Source organism: Bombus fervidus, chromosome 4, assembly GCF_041682495.2.
Source record: "Bombus fervidus isolate BK054 chromosome 4, iyBomFerv1, whole genome shotgun sequence".
Taxonomy (NCBI): Eukaryota; Metazoa; Arthropoda; class Insecta; order Hymenoptera; family Apidae; genus Bombus; species Bombus fervidus.
Window position 1 is genome coordinate 4,088,162 of NC_091520.1, and position 20,544 is coordinate 4,108,705.

Consider the following 20,544-nt stretch of genomic DNA (forward strand, 5'->3'; position numbering starts at 1 on the left):
AATAATCGTAAATGCTGCTTTATAATCATGTAATTGAAGTTAGAAGTGTGCACATACCTTACTACTATATATAGAATGAGCAAATACCGTTTACTAAAATCTTCTACACGTTTCAACAATATATTCTGCACGTTTTGCTTACGACGAAATAACCAATGCGAATGGTTTGTTGAAATAAACGAAGCCTTATTATAATATGTCGCTATTAACTATTACCAAGGCGCTACGGACCACCAATAAGATAAACGGTCCATTGGGGAAGAATGTTGTCTTACATCGTCGATTTACTATTATTTTGCCATTATATGCATTGAATAATAAAAATACTCCCGTGGCGTTCTGAGGGAATCATGTGATTTCGGCGTGGCAGCCAAAGTTTTAAAGACCCGTGTCAGTCATCGGTGTTCGCGGCGGACCGAGCGCCGATAATCTAAACATTCCTCGGCTTCGGTTTTAGTCAGTCGCCGAGCAAATGTCAAAAGGTCCAGATCCGAGACTTCGGTTGCCTTGGTCACATTAAATAGCTAAGTAAACGAACGTGGCTCGCTTTTTTTTTTAAATTATTAAGCTATCTTCGTACATATATATATATTACTTATAACTCATGCGCCAGTCTTACCATTAGTAAACATTTTATATGATTTGTAATACTTATTTTACTACCATTCGCTCGATCCATTCATTCGTACACATTTATTCGTATTTGTTCTCCTCGCTTTCAAACAGTGTTCCAGCGGAGGCACTGGGCAATTGGGCATTTATCGGCATAGCGCTGAATGTGATTTACGTAGCCTTCTTGGTGGCGTTATCATACAGTCTCTTTACCATAAAATTTTCACGCGTGTTGATTCTCGCCCAGTATCTTTCGCTAATGGTTTTAAGAGTTCGTTTGAACTAATGAGACGATGTCTGGATTGTTGTGTGTATCGTTCTTCACGTACATAATACGTAAAGACACCTCCACGATCCCTAGACATGGACATTGCTGAAAATGTACGAAAACGTTTGAAACGAAAAATACTGTAAAATATGATATTTTTCGTTATATATATGTATAATATATGTATAGTTAGTTAGTATAATTAGTTTTATATTTTTATCGTACGCTGAAAGAAATTCACGAGCCAGGAAATAAAATCTGCAACAATCTGTGTAGATGGATCCATAGTTCCATAGTTCCAATAGTAGAACTATTTCAAATTTCAAATAAAACTCGTAAGTATGGAAGAAAATTACATATGCTGAAAGGAAAGGATGAATACACCGTTTTTTAAATTATGCCGGTGTTAGAGATAACAAGATCAGACGACAAGGACACGCTAGTAAAGTTATGCATAAATTTATAGACGACCTGAAACATTCAGGTCGGTTTCTATATATACATAATTTTTACAGCAGCATACAATTTACCTCCGAGCTGCTTCAAGGAAAACCTTATATGATTCGCATTCTTGAAGCTATTGGAAAGCCAATAATCCTACCTTTGTAATAAAAGGGAAACTTTCTGATGGAAAGATGATCCAACAATGGGCCGATGATGCAAATGGAAAGATGAAAGAGAGGTACACATTGACTGTATCCTCCGCATTTTGTGTGGCAAGAAACCAAAACCGTGTACTGGTATAATAAATATATGAAAGGAATGGATCAACTTCCTTCATACTATGTTGACGCATGAAAATCACAAAAATGATATAAAAAATCAGGATTCCATATCGTGGAAACAAAGCTGCTCGATTCTTTCTTACTATTTAGAAAATATAAAAATTAATTTCGCTGTGACATTATAAACATTTTGACCCCAACCTGCCTCTCAAGCTATCGCACCTAATCTTGCTGCATCGTTCAAATTTTTGAAACAGTAATCGTTTACCAGCCTCGTGGAAAAAAGAGGCAGAAAATAACAAAAAAGAAAGAAAAAGACACGAGAGATAAAACATGCCGAGTATGTCAATCACACCAAAAAAGAGAGAAAGAGAGAGAAAAGGATAATTACCTTTTATCCTGGTTGACCAGGGAAGCCAGGCTTACGCCTATCATGTTTTTATCCAACTTTATGAGAATTCAGAATTTTATAAAGTCTTGCTTTTGAAATTAAATTTCTTCAGATAACGACAATTATGATTATAATTCCGTAAGCAACAATTTTGAAAATTATTACGACAATTCTGTAAATGAACATTTATAAACTGTAATAATAAGAATAATGACAATTCTGAAAATAAAGACTAGAAATATTATATGTACAGAAATATATATGTATTATATTATACGTAGAAATATTATATGTTAAATATGTATATTTGTTTTTCCTCTTCAGAAACCATAGTTTGCATTAAGGATTTATCTAAGCGACAAATCCCACGTCCTAATAGGAGCTATAATTCGTATGTTTTAAAGAAATGTGATTAAAGAGCATTATTAAATATATTATAAAAAAATAAATTATATAATTGTAATTATATATATATTTTTTCCAATCCCATTGCCTGGAGAAATGAATTTTTCTTTTTTCACATTTTTAGCATCGATACGTCATTATACGTATTCCCAAAGATATTTAACATAATATAATATAATATTATATATATAATGGCTACGGATGACAGTCCATCCTTAATGTCTTTAAGAATGACGTTTTGTTTATCGCAATACACGTGTAAAATAATCTGACGCAGCGATGATAACGATAATAAATCAAATTTAACAGAAATTGTAATATAAGAATCAGTACGTTAGTTTAAACGATTATTGTCGACGAGAGTGATTATCGGTAACAAAAAAAAAAAAACAATTTTATTATCTATGATGGTTATTCGTAACCAAAAGAAATTCCATTATTGATAATGGTTAGATATTAGTAGCCGGAAAAAGTTCTGTCATCGATAACGGTTACTAATAACCACAAAATGTTCTCATCGTGAATAATAGTTATTCATAACGAAAAGCAATTACTATAACTATGTAACTGTTGTTTTATTAATCTTTGCCTACCAGCTATAAAATAATATTGATTTACATGATTTATATACTGAAATTTATTCTTATTAAACTTACTCTTAATTATACTCTTTCTACCTGTATAACTGTATTTCGATAACTATATAACTATTGCAGTAGTAATAATATAGCCGTGTACTGTGATGCTACTTTACCTGATCTACATACACATGTATGTACACACAAAAGACGTAAGATAATTACAAGTACGCGAAGGTAATGATCCTATCAAACTACGTAAATTAGTTTTAATTAACAATCGCTAATGACTATTAATCGGTGCGACAATAAGTAAATAAAAATAAATGTTGACCATCTACGGTGGTTATTCGTGATCGGAATGCTTAAAAGTTGATATTTAAAACGATGGAACGATAAAAGAAATTAGAATTTTTTAATCATTTGATTTGTCGAAAAATCTCTTTTGAGATCTAGCGATAGCTACGAAAATTAACCGTTTTTAATAAACATTTCAAGCATATCTTTTCGTCGCTGATTACACGACGACATTTTTCGATAAACGTTTTCGGGTGCAAAAAAAAAAGAGAAAAAAGAGGAGGATTAAGGTAAACGGAGCGATATTCTCGCCAACAAAACCAGCAGCGAGTGTATTTCCAGCGAGTGCAACAGTGCAACATCATCGTTACGTTCGTATTCTGTACAAAAGCATAGTGGAACGAGCAAAAATGAACATCGTGTTTTCACCGTAGAATGATACGGACGAAAATAACCTTTACACGTAAGGGATTTCGTTCTTTGCTACCACGCGAATTTCTCTCAACAGATTCGCTGATACATAGTTGCCTGGTCACGGTGCTACTCTTTCATCCATAGTGAATCATCGGAACAGACGCGTTGCGTTTGATAATGTTACACCGAAGCGATTTATATAACTCGTATATAATCGTTAGCTGTGTATGTACATACAGTGATCGCGAAAGTTATTGGCGTACATCCTTACTTTATAGTCTGTATCGTAGTGCAACGTAACAGCTGTGGCTGATATAACTTTAGTTTGAACGATTATTGTTGTAACAATAAATGATCGTATTGATAATGCTTATTTGTAACCAAAGACTTATAACGTAAAAGCTGATGCGACATAGGATAAATAAATAAAACAACGAAGGAAATCTTTGTATAAAGATATACGAAACTTGGGTTAAACGAGACTTTATAATTTTTTTTTTTTTTTTTTATTTAATTTATACTTTACAATTTGTCCAACTGGACATTTGGTAAATTTTTCTAACTTAATGAGACTTTATAAATCTAGATTGGCCAATTAAAAATATTCCAAGACGATGTAATATTATTGTTCGTCGTTTGTGGTCAAAGTTTGCACTGGTTGGATTTTCCTTGAGAAATTTTTCCTTCACATCCAACAGATACGATCTTCTACGACTCTTCCATTCGTTTGTAATACGTACAAATCGAACATGGAAAACTTTCTTCTTCGATTAATTTAGCCGACATGAGGAAATCTTCGGTGATCGTCGACGTTGATGATTATACGTGCTCGTTTGTAACATCGTGCAATGATAAATTATCAATACGGCATTCATGTTGCCACGCCTAAATATAGTTTTATTGGAACACGTAGGTAGACAAAAATTCTCGAACTTTCTATCGTATGGTAATTTCGCTTACAGTAGAACACGATTTTCAACATTTTTATTATATTACAGAATTTTAAAGTAGCATGCGAAACATTTGTACAGGTATCAGGTATCATAGTTAACCGGTAGTTAAATTCCGAAAAAATGTCGTATCACGCGAAACGTAGAATTGAAAAATATATAGCATGTGGGTGGCTACTCCCAGCGGGGTACTATCTTCGTGTTTGCTAGGTTATATCCTTTGTGAGGTCTGTTGGGTGTTTCCTTTTTAGTCTTCTTTCAATGCTTGTTGTGTTGAACGTTTCCGCTGCCAGCCGATTCGGGTGCGTTGCTATTCTTTCTCTGTACCTTCTTGCAAGTCTGTTAATCTCCTCCTTGACCGTTGGTATTCCCAGGTCTTTCCGAATGTCCTCGTTTCTAACGTACCATGGGGCGTTTACTATGGTTCTGAGTATTTTTGCTTGCATTGTTTCAATTTTGCTTATATGGCTCATAGCTGCTGTTCCCCATAGCGAGATTCCATAGGTCCAGATTGGTTTTATGATTGTTTTGTATATTTTTAATTTGTTTTCAGTGCTTAATTTGGATTTTCGACTTGTTAGCCAGTGCATTTGTCTCCTTGCTGTCTGTATTTTGTCTATTATTGATTTGATATGCTGTTTCCATGTGAGTTGTGTATCTATGTGGAGTCCTAGGTATTTGACTTGCCTAGTTTGTATTATTTGCGTGCCGTTCAGGAAGATGTTTGGTGGTATCTGTTTTCGCAGTGTGAATGTGATGTGGTTGCATTTATTAGAGTTAGCTTTGATTTGTTTAGCTTGTAACCACTTTTCTATTTTTGTGATATGTTTTTGTAATATTGTGACTGCCGTTACAGGGTTAGTGTGCCTGACTAGTACAGCTGTGTCGTCCGCGAATGTCAGTATTTTGCTATTGGTAGTTGTTGGTATGTTGGCCGTGTATAATGTGTATAATATTGGTCCTAAGACGCTTCCTTGTGGAACCCCTGCCTTAATGTCTTTGACTTCGGAGTATGCGTCTTTGATTTTTATTACGAAGGTTCTGCTGCTTAGATATGATTTTATTAATTGGTATATTTGCTCCGGGAATTGTTTGATTGTTTGCAGTAGGCTTTCGTGGTTTATTTTGTCAAAAACTTTCTCTGTGCCCATAAAGAGGGCTGTACAGTATTGTTTGTTTTCTAGTGCTAGTATTATTTCATTGACGAGCCTGTGCATTTGCTCTATAGTGGAATGTTTGTTTCTGAATGCGAATTGGTGATCTGGTATTAATTTTTCCTTCTCGAATTGAAAAATGATGGAAAAATGCCGACTAGATTGTAACAATTAATAAAAGTACGTATTTCTTATAATTAATATATTTTTATTAGAGCAATCGATAATTAATTTGAAATATTACATATTAACGTTATTCATGTTAGTTACAAAAAATTTTATAGATTTTTATCCGAAAAGCTTGAAGCTGCCACTTTCTACTCTTACAGCGAGCAAATTTTCGAACGCGAAAGAGCCAATACGATTCCACGGACTAAAAACGGATTAAAAATTGGAATATTACAAAATTTCAATGTTGCAAAATTCCATTCGCGAATCTGAGGTAGCTTCACTTGTCTAGGAAACGTCGAACGGCGTTTGAAAATTCTCATTAAGTTTCTTTTCGCGCGAATTTCTCCAATTTCTCCGATTCTCAAACCGTCGTACAGTGAATCCGTAAGAATTATAAGAATAGCGTGTTATTCGAGAGACTCCTGTGTGTATCAAATTATAACTTCGATATCTATATTTTTAAATCATATACTTCAGCCAGCAACAGTAAAGTATTATAGAAAAGACGGTATACTTTTATTAGGAAATTATTTACGAAATTATTTATTTACAGAAATGTTCGAATATTCGTGGAAACTTTTTGTTTCTACGTATACGTAATACAGGTTGAGTCTATTTCAGTTATCCCTTGGTTTTATTAAGCAAAACGTTTTGAATGAATTATGTTGCATTTCAAAGCACTCACCAGATAGATGAAAATTTTATTTTCGAATATCTTATATAACTTGAAACGGAAAATTTGAAAGGGGTCCGAATGTGTGTACAGAAATTAAAAATGTATTTATCATAGGATAAAGATCGTCGAGGAATTTGAACGATTTTTTAATTATTCGCTATATTAATAAGCCACAACAGTGAGACTATCCTTAGCATTAATTGTACATTTCACACCACTACCCATGCTATGTATTAGTTTTTCATTAAGCGTATGACCGCGATATATGCAACTTCACCTTTTCGCACAGGTCTCAAATCTTGCTATTGTAATAGCAATAACCATGTTTCGTTATACTGCTATTGAAATTTCGTGAAGTTTCGTGTAACGTGCGTAATATATTAGGTCATTCGAAAAGTTTCTTTAGTTTTATAAGGAAATAATGGATACACATTTCTCGTTTTATATTTTATATTTATCAAGTTACGTATGATCCATTTTGTTCTATCAAGATAAAGATTACAACGTTCGACAGATTAGGTTTCATGTTTGTATATAAAGATGCGTCGTTGTAAAAGACGTGTCTGTAAAAAAAAGACACTTTTCGGACAATCTAATAAATATCCATATGAAAATTCTATGCTAGGTGTTACAATACTCCAAAAGGTGTTCAAGTATGGCACGTTTGAATCAACAATTTTTTAATTTCTTTCTGAAAAAAGGGAACTAGTTTATTCTTGTTTCAAAATTGTAGAACCAGTATAATTATAACTTGGAAAATGTTACTAGATTTTCTGGTATTTATGCAAATATATATTTTTAAAAATAAAATTAAAAATGTACGAACTCCGTAGCAACTTGTTATAGCTTACACTTATTATTGCACCGTGTTGCAAGATATATTTGATAATCGTATACTTGCTAGTTGCTAAGTAGATTAAATTAATGTCGCGTAGATCGTAGTGAGGCCTAAGTTTGCAGCAACAGTAGATGACTACGTCGAGATTGAAAGGACAATAGATTTGACTGATCTAAATGTGTAGCAATAGTAGATGACTGCGCTGAGATGGAAAAAACAGTAGATGACTGCTCTAAGGATAAGACCGTTGACTCGACTACACGAAGATTGGAAGAACAGTAGAAGACCCGTTTCGTACTATTAAGGAGGAAAGCTCGGTGTGGGTGTGCCTTTTTGAACTAAGAACGCGGATTCGTTGTTCACACCGTTCGGTAGAAAAATGAGGATAACGATCCGCGATGTCCATTGGTTATAGCCAACGTTAATAAATAAAAATACGAGAAGAAAGTCTCCTGCAGATGTGACTCATGGGTGTCCTTGTTCATGGGAAAAACCTGCTATTTCGCTAGACAAACATCCGCTTTCTCCGTAATTTGTAAGAACGTGCAATAAACATAAGGACTGTTTTAAGGACCGTCTAGCTGTTACGTAAAAGTCAAAATGAAACAAAATTGCGACGATAATGCGTGCGTCTAATCAAGTTCTGCCACGTCGTATTTTATAGCTCGTACCCGCACGAGAATTGAGAATTTTACAGCCGTTTTTTAATTATAAGATGCAGCGTAGCTTCGCATTCTTTCGCGTCTTTCCATCATTCTCGACACAATCGTTTTCTCTAACGTTAAGCTCGTCTCAAGCTTCTACGAAATACGAACAAAATTTCTTATCAGTGTGTGTCATTCTTTGGTTCATTTATCAAATGTCCAGCTGGACAAATTGTAAAGTACAAATTAAATAATAAAAAATGGTTCGATTTTGTCTATAAATATCTCCTTAAAATTTTGAAAAAAGAAAAAAGAAAGAATGGTAGAAAATCGAGGGTCGCAGGGTGAGAGGACGAGCGACTTATTTTCGAAATATGGTTTGAAGCTTCCTGTTACATAAAATCTTCTTTACTCATTTCCAAACCTTCGTCGAACTTTGATCGATTGCTTCCTGTCTAAACGAAGCTTTATTATGATGCACGATTTTGTTATCAGTCACAGAAGAGGGAAAAGGAGCGGAAGATTTTCTATCGTATCGGAGCATATTGCGTAACGTTTCCGATAAGAGAAACGCATACTTTCGATGCGGTTGTTTTCATCGCTTTCGTCGCTGCGCGTCGTTTCATTGATCCGATTCAACGAGCTTGTTGTACCTTCGATTCCATTAATAAGATATGATATTTCTTCTTATGTATTATTTATTATTATTTATTATTATTCGTCGATATCTAATCAGTAGGCTGCTGATGTTTGTACATCGATGGATAATTTTAACGTACGTGTAAGAATGTGCATAGCGTGCAAAAATATGTGAAAATTATACGCGATAAATTTATTTCTATTAATTTTCCGGCCTTCGTGCCACTTGATAGTTAAGGAGAGGTATTTTTACATGGAATAGTTAGTGTAGCCTTCGTGGATCGGTGATAGATCCTCCGTGTTTTCTAAAGAAACCGATAATATTAGTGTAGCTATTAGTAGACCGCGGATGTGTACGTACACGAATTCATACTTTTATGAACACAACTAAAAATCCAAAACTTAAATAGAGCTTCGTTTCATTCAGTAAATATTATAAGGTATATTACATTTCAAATATTTTATATATTTCTACATATTATTACTACTGTTATTATTTCGAATATTTTATGCATTGCCGCATATTATTAGTATTATTATTTGTTTATTATTGCGAGACGTAAAGCCTAGCACAATATCTGTTACAAACGTACACACGTCTGATGTAATTTTGATTTTTCAACTATACCAATATTATATTAACATTGTACCGGTGTAACGTCTATCTTACGAACTAGGTCAGCGGTTTTTAATCTGTGATCTGCAGACCTCCGTGGGTCCGCCAAGTCCCCACTATGGGAATAAAAAATATTTAATACGCGTATTTATTCATAACGGATCTCTTCTCTGCAAATGTAAAGGTTATTGATGAGCAGTTGACGAGTGTTTCGATTGTACATATTTGCCACATTACGGATTTCAACGTTCAGTTGAGTCATGAGGGGCCGTGATAGCGAAGAATTTAAAGGGTGTCCATAAACGAAAGGTTAACACTTTACTGACCGCTGTCGGTTCAACAGCATACGCACGTCCGAACGGCAGCTTAGAAGCAGATTCTCCCTGACGCCGGCTCTCTTTCGGTTTAGACTCTTCAATACCATTCTTTTCGTTCATCGCGAACGGTAAGTTTTTCAAATTGGTATAAAACTGTAGGAGCTTACGAAGCAATTCAACTGACGCAGCTGAGCAAGGTACTTTATTACTAAATAATAAATTACTGCTCAAATAATGAGAAAGATCATCGGCTACAAAAGCCGATTAATCAGCTATCGGTCGGTAAAGCGTTAAGAACCGGTGAACTAATGGAATAGAACGCAGCAACATGTAATGTAATATGATATATAGTATACCACGCGGAATAACATAATATAGTATAGCAAAGTAGTGAGTGAACAGACAATAGATAAAACAATAGCAGAGTGTATTTCAGAATTGACTTAAAATTCTAGTGTCTTAATTCTCAGTCTTATCCTATCTTATTCTCAGAGGTTTCTTTGGTTCCAATTTGAGTTAATATTGCTGCTGATATTATTCTTCTAGAAAAAATGCCCTTAGTTTCGCGCATCTCTTAATTTTGTCGATTCTCATATTTGCTTCTCATTGATTGTCTTTTCTATGGTTCTTTGGTCACTACTTGTTCTTTGGTGTATCTGGTCTGATTTCTTCACGTATATGCGACATTAACGTAGTATACGCTGTTTGCTTTCTATTTCCCCTGTATATACGATGGCCGAAATTTCCATAAAGCCAAAGCTATATTTTTTTAGGTAAAATCTCATAATTATTTCAGCCTAATGACAAGTTTGGGTGTGTGATACCTTTTCGGGAATCCTAGAAAAAAAATGGTTTTGCTAGCATTACCAAAAGGAAGCGAAGATGCTAATTTTATTTGTCAATAAGATAACACTGTGGTTCGTACATCGAATGCTTTAAGTTTCTTAAAAGATTCATTATAATTATTATTATTAATTATTAATTAACTATTAATTTTTATTTTTATCTCGATTAAATTAAAGGTTTAATAAATACATAAATACGTAAATTTGCAGTGTAGTTATGACGCCAGTACTACTTAATTAACATTACTCTGCATACACGACCAATGTTATTAATATTCTCTAAATGTGCAAGAGGTGACAAAAACACGTATCTGAAAATCGAATAAAAAGATATAAGATCGGTTGACGATATATCGAACTATAAAGTTGATCTTCTATAAAAATTGAGAATTATGACGACTACTCGCCTTTTTATCTGCGGCCTTTATGTAAGATATCTAAAGTACAGTGCTGACTGTAAAATCTCAGCTTCTTCCATTTCTTTTAACTATATATATAAAAGTGCGCAAAATTATATAAAGTTTCGAAGTTTATTAATCATAAAAACGATACATAGAAGGTGTTTAATAAACATGAATCTAAGATTATAATAATTTATGATCAAGAGGGATAAAGATAACACTTTCATTGTAAAATATAATTTTGATGTAAAATATAATTTTCATAGGAGAATGCTTCATGAATTTGGTTTGCTTATAAGCAAAGTGAAATAAATATGTTGAATCGTACTATAAACTGGAAAATATGTATATTTTATACAATAACGAACGAAGTATGAGTATTTAAAAATATACGTATATGGGTCGATTTATTTTTCATTAGTATGTTACATCGTGTTACATCAACTACAAGGCCATTAACGATACAGTGTAGCTATTATATAGCGCGTAATTGGATTAAATCAACGTTGTTGCATAATTTATTTCTTTTTATGAATTTTAACATATCGTTAAAATGAAAATTTTTTAATCTTCCATCCTTCAAATTATCATTAAGGAGTAATTTAGTCAAAGTATTTTATTTCGAACAGTTTGGAACAAGATGGTCGTTATGATTAGTCACATTCTACGTTTTTAATATCGGAACGCAAGAAGAATACGAAAATCTCTTTTAGAAGAAAAAATAGAATTATACGCCCTATTGCAATTTCCTTATCGATCTACCTTTTGCCAAGATATAGTATTTCCACAACTGTTCCTCCAGCTGCAAGAAAATTACTACAACCTTCCCCAAAAAATATTATACCCCCCCCCCTATACTGAACAATTTTCATTAATAAGTCTTTTTCATATCTTCAAAAATAATGTTTTAGATGCTCAAGTAAATTTTAATATATAATAATAGAATTCCTTAGGAATATAAAATAACAAGATTCTTATATATATAATTCCTTATACATCTATAAGAAGGTAACTATGGTATATATACACATTACATTATTTTTATATTATTATTATATTACAGTATTACATTATATTATTATGTACACACTATATATGTATATACACATTACATTATTTTTATATTATTATTATATTACAGTATTACATTATATTATTATGTACACACTATATATGTATATAGGGTATATATATATACTATGGTATACATATACACATTATATTATTATTATCACAATATTACATTATATTATTAGATACACACTATATATACGCATTACGATCATTCATCAAATACCCGAACCAAATATAATAGAAGTATGTATATAGTCGAACGTGAGTAGACATACGTCCCGAAGCTTAATTAGTTACTCAAACGAAACACGCAATGCAAACGTGGTAAGTTTATCGATTGTAATACTGTTGCCGTGTTACTAAACACCTATCCTATCCATTTGCTCGAATCAGATCCCGTATGGTGCCTTGTTTAATGTAATCGTTGAAGTCGATTCATTCGCCGATGAGAAATCGTATTAATTTCACAGTCTGTTTCCAGACATTTGCACAGTAACGAACTATTTGACTTAATTAAAAGACTCGTAAAGTTACGTGGCGTGAGCACGTTGATTCAGCAGAACGGGTTCCTCCGCGTTAATTTCTCTGCCTTCGGTTTCCGCACTTTGCAGTTCATTTTCTGTCTGGCTCTTTTTGCTAAATGTAGAAGGTGCCCATTTGGTATTCTTTTAAATCGTCGATTGGTATCGTTAGGTCATAAACAGGCCGCGGAATAATATGAAACGATTAATATGGAAAGATCGGAAATTGATTTTGCGTCATTACCTTTGCGAATTATATTGCGAAACGAAATTAAAGCGATAGAAGCTGGAAAGAAAATACCGTAATTTTGAAAGTTGAACCTCGAAATAAATGTACGATTTTAAATTTGTCAAAATTTCTTTTTAAACGAATAGCGAGATAGAATTCGATTAATTAATCAAATGAAATATACGACATCAAAGCGCACTTCGATGATTGCAGAATAACGTGTTACACATATACGCTCATAAGATTACTCAAAAGTATTCAGATACTTGCTTACTTGTGGCAAGACATATTTTTAATTACGAAACTTACTTTCTTATATAATAAGTTCTTATCAATTTATTGAACCCTCAGTTACTATATTATATTTGTATTTTATTGTGTTATATTACTTACTTTTGTTTAATAATTGTATGTATGTGTCTATCTATCTAGTGTATACAGCACAGCAACGTATTAAGTTTATTATTATTATTTAATTTGTACTTTACAATTTGTCCAGCTGGACATTTGACAAATACATATTAAGTGATCCCATAAATAATGCTGTTTTCCCAAGAGTTCAGTTGAAAAGTGGCAGCTGCTGCTATTAAAGTTTTAAAAAATTGAAGTCGGAGACTTAATAGGGTAAAACAGTGAATTATAAAAAATTATATTAAAATATTATTATACTGGAAATTACTTTGTCAATAAGGTAATTTGTTCTTTTAATCTGATTTTATTTTTTTTTAATCTGCGTTACTTATAGGATGAGTTAATATAAATGTATAATATAAAGGTTAATATAATGTATATAAATGTATTTACATCTATATCTATATATAAAAAGATAGTTTGTTATTCATCTAAGTACAGTCTTCTGATCTTCATGGTGGATTGCACATAATTGAAGATGTTTTTAGCCCCTTCTCTCTTCTCAGTGATTAGTACGTGGAACCAAGTGTCTGCTTTTTTCTCTCCTTGCATACCATATTGTTGGTACCGAGAACATGCTGATATAAAATGCTTCAAGGTTTCTTTCCTTTACATAACTGGCATGCCTCTGCATCATTTATTTTTCTTCTTTCCTCCTTTTCCCCCAATATACTAAATTCATGCCTTCCAGCTAAACATTCTTCGGCATCTGCTGTAGAGTATTGGCAGTATATCTAATTTATATAGCCTTCCCTGTTTGGTTCTGTTAGGTCCTCCATATATTTATATTAGGTCATCTTTAAGTAATGCGATCGTTGGTTTTCGTGTTATCAGAAGGAAAATAAACAATTACCTGTTAACAATCGACCAGTGATAAATTTCCTCGTGTTTTTATAATTCACTATCTTTCCATGTAAAGTTATCTATTCTAATTTTTTAAAACTCCGACAGTAACAACTTCCATTGTTTTGAACTAACTCTAAGAAAAGCCGCATTACTTATCGGATGACCCGATATATCGGACAATACCTTGAGGCCAACGCTCCATCTCTGTCATCGACAAATGTTCCGACCTCGATTTTGTTCCTGCTACGTAACATAATAGTAACATAATAGTACGTACATTATAAGTTGATTCAATCGATCTTCGAAAGTCAATATGTAATAACAAAACTGACGTTCGTAATTGTCATATCTTACAAAACTATTTTACTACTTCACAAACTCTTTATCTCCAGATTTTTCAATCCTTGGATTATAAGACAGATTGAGAAGGATCTTCTAAACTAAACGATAAAAATGCTTTAATGCTAAAACAATCAGCGATGTTCAAACAGCGAATGTACATATCATTGTATAATATATAATATATAATTATTTGTTTACATACATTATATAAATACTAAAATAAAATTATATATGCTGTGCTTTTTAATGCGTGATACAGATTTACATTCTGGTGTTTCTCTATAAGATGATGGTAAGCGTTGCTTCTAATTAATAATTCGTTATTAATTCCTATAGTTCAACCAAATTCACATACCGTTAGGATAAAACGATCGAAGTGTCCGGATACTTATAAATCGAATAACTCTTCATCCTAAAAAATAATAAAAAAATATATCTAAAAAAAAAGACGCTACTCTATAACTTACGAGCTTATGAACTAACCTATTAACTGATCTTGAAATCCTAAAAAATGGCGGGAAAATACTTGGTCTTAACCTAAACCTGAACGAAGTTACAGTGAATTCGATATAAAGGGACCATATTATTTTCCGTGTCTAATGGAAAAGTTTCGTAACTGTTGACGATAAAATTGATTTTGTAACGTTCCACGAGAATTTCGCGGGCATCTCCTAACCTCCGAATTAAGAGGTCATCGCGTTGAGGTTATGTTGAGCTAGAATTCTGAAATGACGAATGGTACACAGAAGTTTCACTTCGCTTTTACGACAGTTTGTTTTTCTTCGCTAAACGATAACACGTTCAGAACTTATCTACTCCAGAGCTTTTTAATTGTATTTCACAGTCTATAAGTCCTCTGTAAATATGTAGACGTAGGCTACAAAATAGATGAATATTGCGAGCGATGTAATTTTTCTTTAAATAAGTTTATCTTTATTTATTGTGTATATTTTATTTCGGAAAATAACTAATTGATTGTTTGAAACTTTCCATGAAAGTAAATAAATGCAAATTGCTTAATCTCCATAGATAACACGATGTAAGGTAGCAAGTATATGCAAGTTATATTTCATGAAATATCTAGTTTCTAACGCTTCAACAGACTACGCAAATATTTTATCAATATTCGGAAGAATACATGATATCCTGTTGCAAGATACATATTGATAAAGCGGAACATCGTTTCATCTGTAAATAATCAAAATAAATAAGGTTGTAAGACGACAGAATTATTTATTATTTATAATTTATTATTTTTCCATGGGAGAGGCAGGGAAGCACAACCGAAGAAGAAAATCAGCTCGACTATCCGAGTAATATTACGATTTTCTTCGTGCATATTTTATGGACTGCTGAAATATTATTAGACTTATACTACATATGTATTGCATCCATCTAAACATTGAAATGTACGGATAGTACAATAAATTACTTACCATGCTATTTATTGGATTGGCAACTAAGTGATTGCGGATTTTGTCATTAGGTGGTAATGCAAAAATCTGCAATCACTTAGTTGCCAACCCAATATATTTTATCTTATTTTATATCTATATTTCATTACTACGTATAAAATATAAAATGCCATCCGTTTCGGTCACTTAATTTCGCAACTAATATGCGAGAAACGAATCAAATATACAGAGAATTTTATCACTCTGATTTATAGATAAGCATCGATACTTTTACTTATCGATATTTCAAGATAAATAGTTCAATGTAACTTGAAGCATTATTATAATGTTTATACACGGGATTGTGAATTACGTATTGTTATAAATACAGTAGATAATCAGTTAGAGAAATCCGGTAAGATCGCGGGAATTTATTTGTAAAGACAGGGTTTAAGATACAGCGACATGTTTACAAGCGGGTTCAACGTTCGCGGTACATATTTCGAATGCAGAGTATCGTACGTTACCAATTCCTAGGAAAGACGGTAGAGCACAGTGATACGCATGTTCGCTTAAGTGACTTACAATTAGATAAAATACATTACATCAGAATATACTTGATGGCAGGACTGGGTATTATCGAAATAAATTTTTATTCAAATAATTATCCTAATAAAATTTTGGCTTTATTTGCTCCTTGCTCTGCTACTTTAAGATGCTATTCAAGTAACGATGTATCTGAAGACCAAATTATTTTATTATTTTATTATCTTGTTATTTTATTTGACATTCAGATATTTGTTATTTGTCTTTACCGAGAAAATAATTTTCTTTCTATCGTGCCATGGAATATTCATCCCAAAACGCACACTTAATACGACGAGCATGGTGTACAACGTTTCAAAGATGATTGATTTCGTTAACAAGTACTCGTCTCTCATTATGAGGTCCAGTTGAACGACTGTTCCGTTACTATTATTTAATGGCGATGTGACTCGATCATCTGGTGAAATGTTCTATTAAGTTGTATTAAGAGCAAATTTATAATAATTGGTATGTCTTTTACATATAGGAAAAGCTTCCGTTTCTTATTTTACGTTACTATTTGAAATTATCGTTTGGAGATAATTTATTTTTCAAGTAAAATATTGGAATTTATATTTGCATTCGTTCTTATTTTGAAATAAGCTTGTTTGTTATTTTATTTGCAGTGGTTACTTGTTTTATTTTTTATTTCTTGTGGTTACTTTTCATTTCAAATTAAAGGTAACAAAAAACTCTGCTTGACGCCTGAAAGCACTCGTTATTAAAGAATACAATGATATTAGAAAATAGATCATAGATGATAGTAAAATAATATAATAGAACACTTGATATGTTCAGTATCTAAATTCATTTTTACAAATTCATGCAATTACATATAATACATGGTGCCACTATCTATTTTATGTAATAATATCCTAATAAAGAATTCAAGAATCATATAAAATTTATATTACACAGGGTGAGGGCGATTCTACGTGAAAAAACAAGTCGAAGATATGCAACAAATATTTTTCATTTGACGCTTCCTTGCAGACAAAATCGAATTGGAAAATTTGTCTAACATATTTGGATTTGGCTAATTAACAATTGAGTACGAATAAACAACCAGCAGGAGGTTATTCTATATGCGAAAATAAGTGAAAAATATAGAATAAAATGTATCAGTGTAAAGCATCATTTTAAAAAAAAAAAAAAGGGATTCATTTTCAAATCTCATTTTGTCAGAAACGAAGCATCCTATGAAGAAATTTTATTCTACATTTTCGACTCATTTTTATACGTAGAATAGCTTCCAGTCTGAAAGTAGCCAGCTTCGAATATACTTGAAACGTATACACAAATTTTCGCTATGAACACGATTTTCTCGAAAACGGAGCCTCGAATGAAAAATGCTTATTCCATAGTTTCAACTTATCTCCTCGTTCGAAATCACCTGCACCTGATTTTTAGCATCAGTACTGGTCGCCACTCCGCTTTAAAATGTACATTATTACGGCAAAACTGCAACCAGAATTATTACATCAACACTACATTAACATACTTAACCGGTGAAATAAAAACAGAGCAAAAATAAGTGGTGCATAATTCAAGTCTTATCGTCTGTAATTATCATATTCCATTTTAATTATATTCTACGTTTGATACTTTGTCGACAAAATCAATGGGTCAAGCTTGTTAACGCAGTGACTTATCTATCATAATCGTCAGGTAGCGTGACCACAGCTGAAACTTCCCCGTGAAACTATGGCCACCGCGCGAGAGGCGTTCTTTTTCACTGCGAATTTCAGTTAGCAAGTTTGAAAACGGTATGAAAAGCAGAGAACCACTGCAGGCAGACAGTCGCTAGGTGTGTTACTATTCTCGGTCGGCGGCATTCCGATAAGCCGTGTGCCAAATCTCGGCCCAACACTGGACGAACGGAAACGTTCAAATCTGAGGGCGAAATTCTGCGTTTCTCGGATCATCTTTACTTCGTCTTCTTTTTCACCATGTATGCTATCGATCAGTTTAAGTATAAGCGACACTTTGATAGATACGTAGTGACCAACTATGTGAATTACAGCGAACTTAAGAAGTAAAAAGTGAATTAGTAGTCAGAAGCATCGCTAATTATCTTCTTACAGAACGAGGATATAAATGTAAATTACATGTAAAACGTATTCGAACACTTGGTAGATTTGCAGTAACCGTGTGCGGATTTTAAGAAACTGAAAAAATCAGTGGTGAATCAGTAATTAGAAGCAACACTTACTGTTTTTTCATCGAATTGAGATATTGATTTAAATTATATGTTAAACGTATACGAACACTTTGGTAGATTTATGATAATTTATGCGAATTGTACGAAACTGAACAAATAAACGATGAATTACTGATGAATTAATCATTAGAAGCAACACTTACACTTATTTTACAGTTCGAAAAACATTGTAGTGATATGTCTTAATATTTATCATACGTTTCTCGATTAACGAATTAAACAGGTATATATGATTCTACTTGAAAATATTTGTCATACGTATGTTTAGAACAATCATCGACGCAATATATTAATCGTATCAAGTGACAGTCAGTGGCTCGCGAAAGTATTCCTACGCTTTGTCGATATCTTTTATAATCATATTACGTGTGTTATGGGAAACATTTGGAAATTTAATTAGCACTGTAATGACATCCAATTATCACTATTACATTGGCAAAATTTTAAATAATTTTGAAAATATATACAGAAATTACAACATATTTAATAGTTATATATTTAAGTATAGTATAAAAGTATATATATTGCAGAAATCACAAAAATATTTAAACAGACAATCATGCGAAATATCAACAAGTCTCAGTATTTAGTGAAACCATCGTTAACACTTATTGTATGTTTTAAAGTGACTTTTCATACTGTATACTAATTCTTTTTTAAATATAAGTTCGCAGTTAATACGTTGCAACTTCTATATGCATATATGGAAGTTAATTTCATGTTCAGATTAAATTCAGTATGATATTGACAGCTGCATATCGTTATAACGCTGATCAAATATTAAAATGTTTTATATAACACGTACAATATGCGCATGAAAATTTTCCATAGTAAATGTAATACTTTTCTGATACACTGTACATTTCCTATTCACATGTCACTGGTCGTATTAAGAACGAAAGTTTCTCTATCAGCTTAGAAGACTTTTCCTAATCTGTCTCGTAATTAAAAATTAACACGTTCGTCGCCCAGCGTGATTCGACTAAGTTTCCTGCGGGGCCCAAATCCGACCGCCGGTACGCAGAACGGAAATAGAGCGACAAGCAGAAATTCATCGTTTATCGCCTTCGATTCATTGTTTATCCCCTTCGATTCATTGTTTATCCCCTTCGATTCATTGTTTATCACCTTAGATTCATTATAAAGAAAAGATTATTTATTTCTAAAATGGAGAAAGCGATAAGCTATCCAGCTAGAGTATTCCGAGGGATCTCATGGCAGATATCTCAGATCTTTCATTCAGTCGAGAAGCATACTTGTGAGACGTACATCAGTGATTTTTTCATCGTCAAAATGTTCGGTAAACAGCGAAAATATATTTGAAAGTGAGGAGAGTAGCGATAACGGAGTCTAACTATTTTTCGAAGTGCCCAAAATCACCCCAAATGTGTTTGGAATGTTTTAACGAATACCATACGATATAGGACAATGTAATATATTATTCAGAATATAAATTAATAAAAAGTATGGTATAATGTGTTTTTAATATTTTTATGTTGTATATCCTATATATAATATTGTATATTTAATTAATTAACTCGAACAAGAAGAGCGTCACCATCGTTTGGTGACGGGGCCCCCACGGAAGTATACCCGTCGCATAGTTATGTGCGACGTGGCGACGAACGTGTTAAATAATTTGAAGATAAAAAGCTTGTAGACTAATAAGATAGTTCTCTAGTGTATGACAATTACAAACACCAATTTCTTACTTGATTTTCGAAAATCAATTCATAATATATTACAAATTAATTCAATCGATTTTTAATATATTATTATTCGTAAGTGTGATGGTTACGGAGAACAAAATCATCGCAACTTGATTTGACTGTAGTTTTGTAATTGAAATATGTCCAGTCAAAAATAAACAATGCTTTTAAGCGGTGGTGTATATTGTTCATTATGAGTTCGTGGCAGTCAATTATAAATACACGTTCGAGAAATTAATTATTAGCATTTTTGTTGTCTTATTTTAATATC

At 32.6% G+C, this 20,544-nt stretch overlaps 1 protein-coding gene and 1 long non-coding RNA gene across 2 annotated transcripts in view; both read left to right on the forward strand.

The window, feature by feature from the left end:
- The window catches only part of LOC139986243 (UBA-like domain-containing protein 2), an 89,116-nt gene that overhangs the window by 54,071 nt on the left and 14,501 nt on the right, over positions 1-20,544 (forward strand). The gene's annotated exons all lie outside the window — the stretch shown is intronic.
- Positions 1,185-2,294, forward strand: LOC139986307 (uncharacterized). The gene is made up of 2 exons (XR_011799616.1): positions 1,185-1,215; positions 1,291-2,294. It is a non-coding gene; the product is annotated as an uncharacterized lncRNA (long non-coding RNA).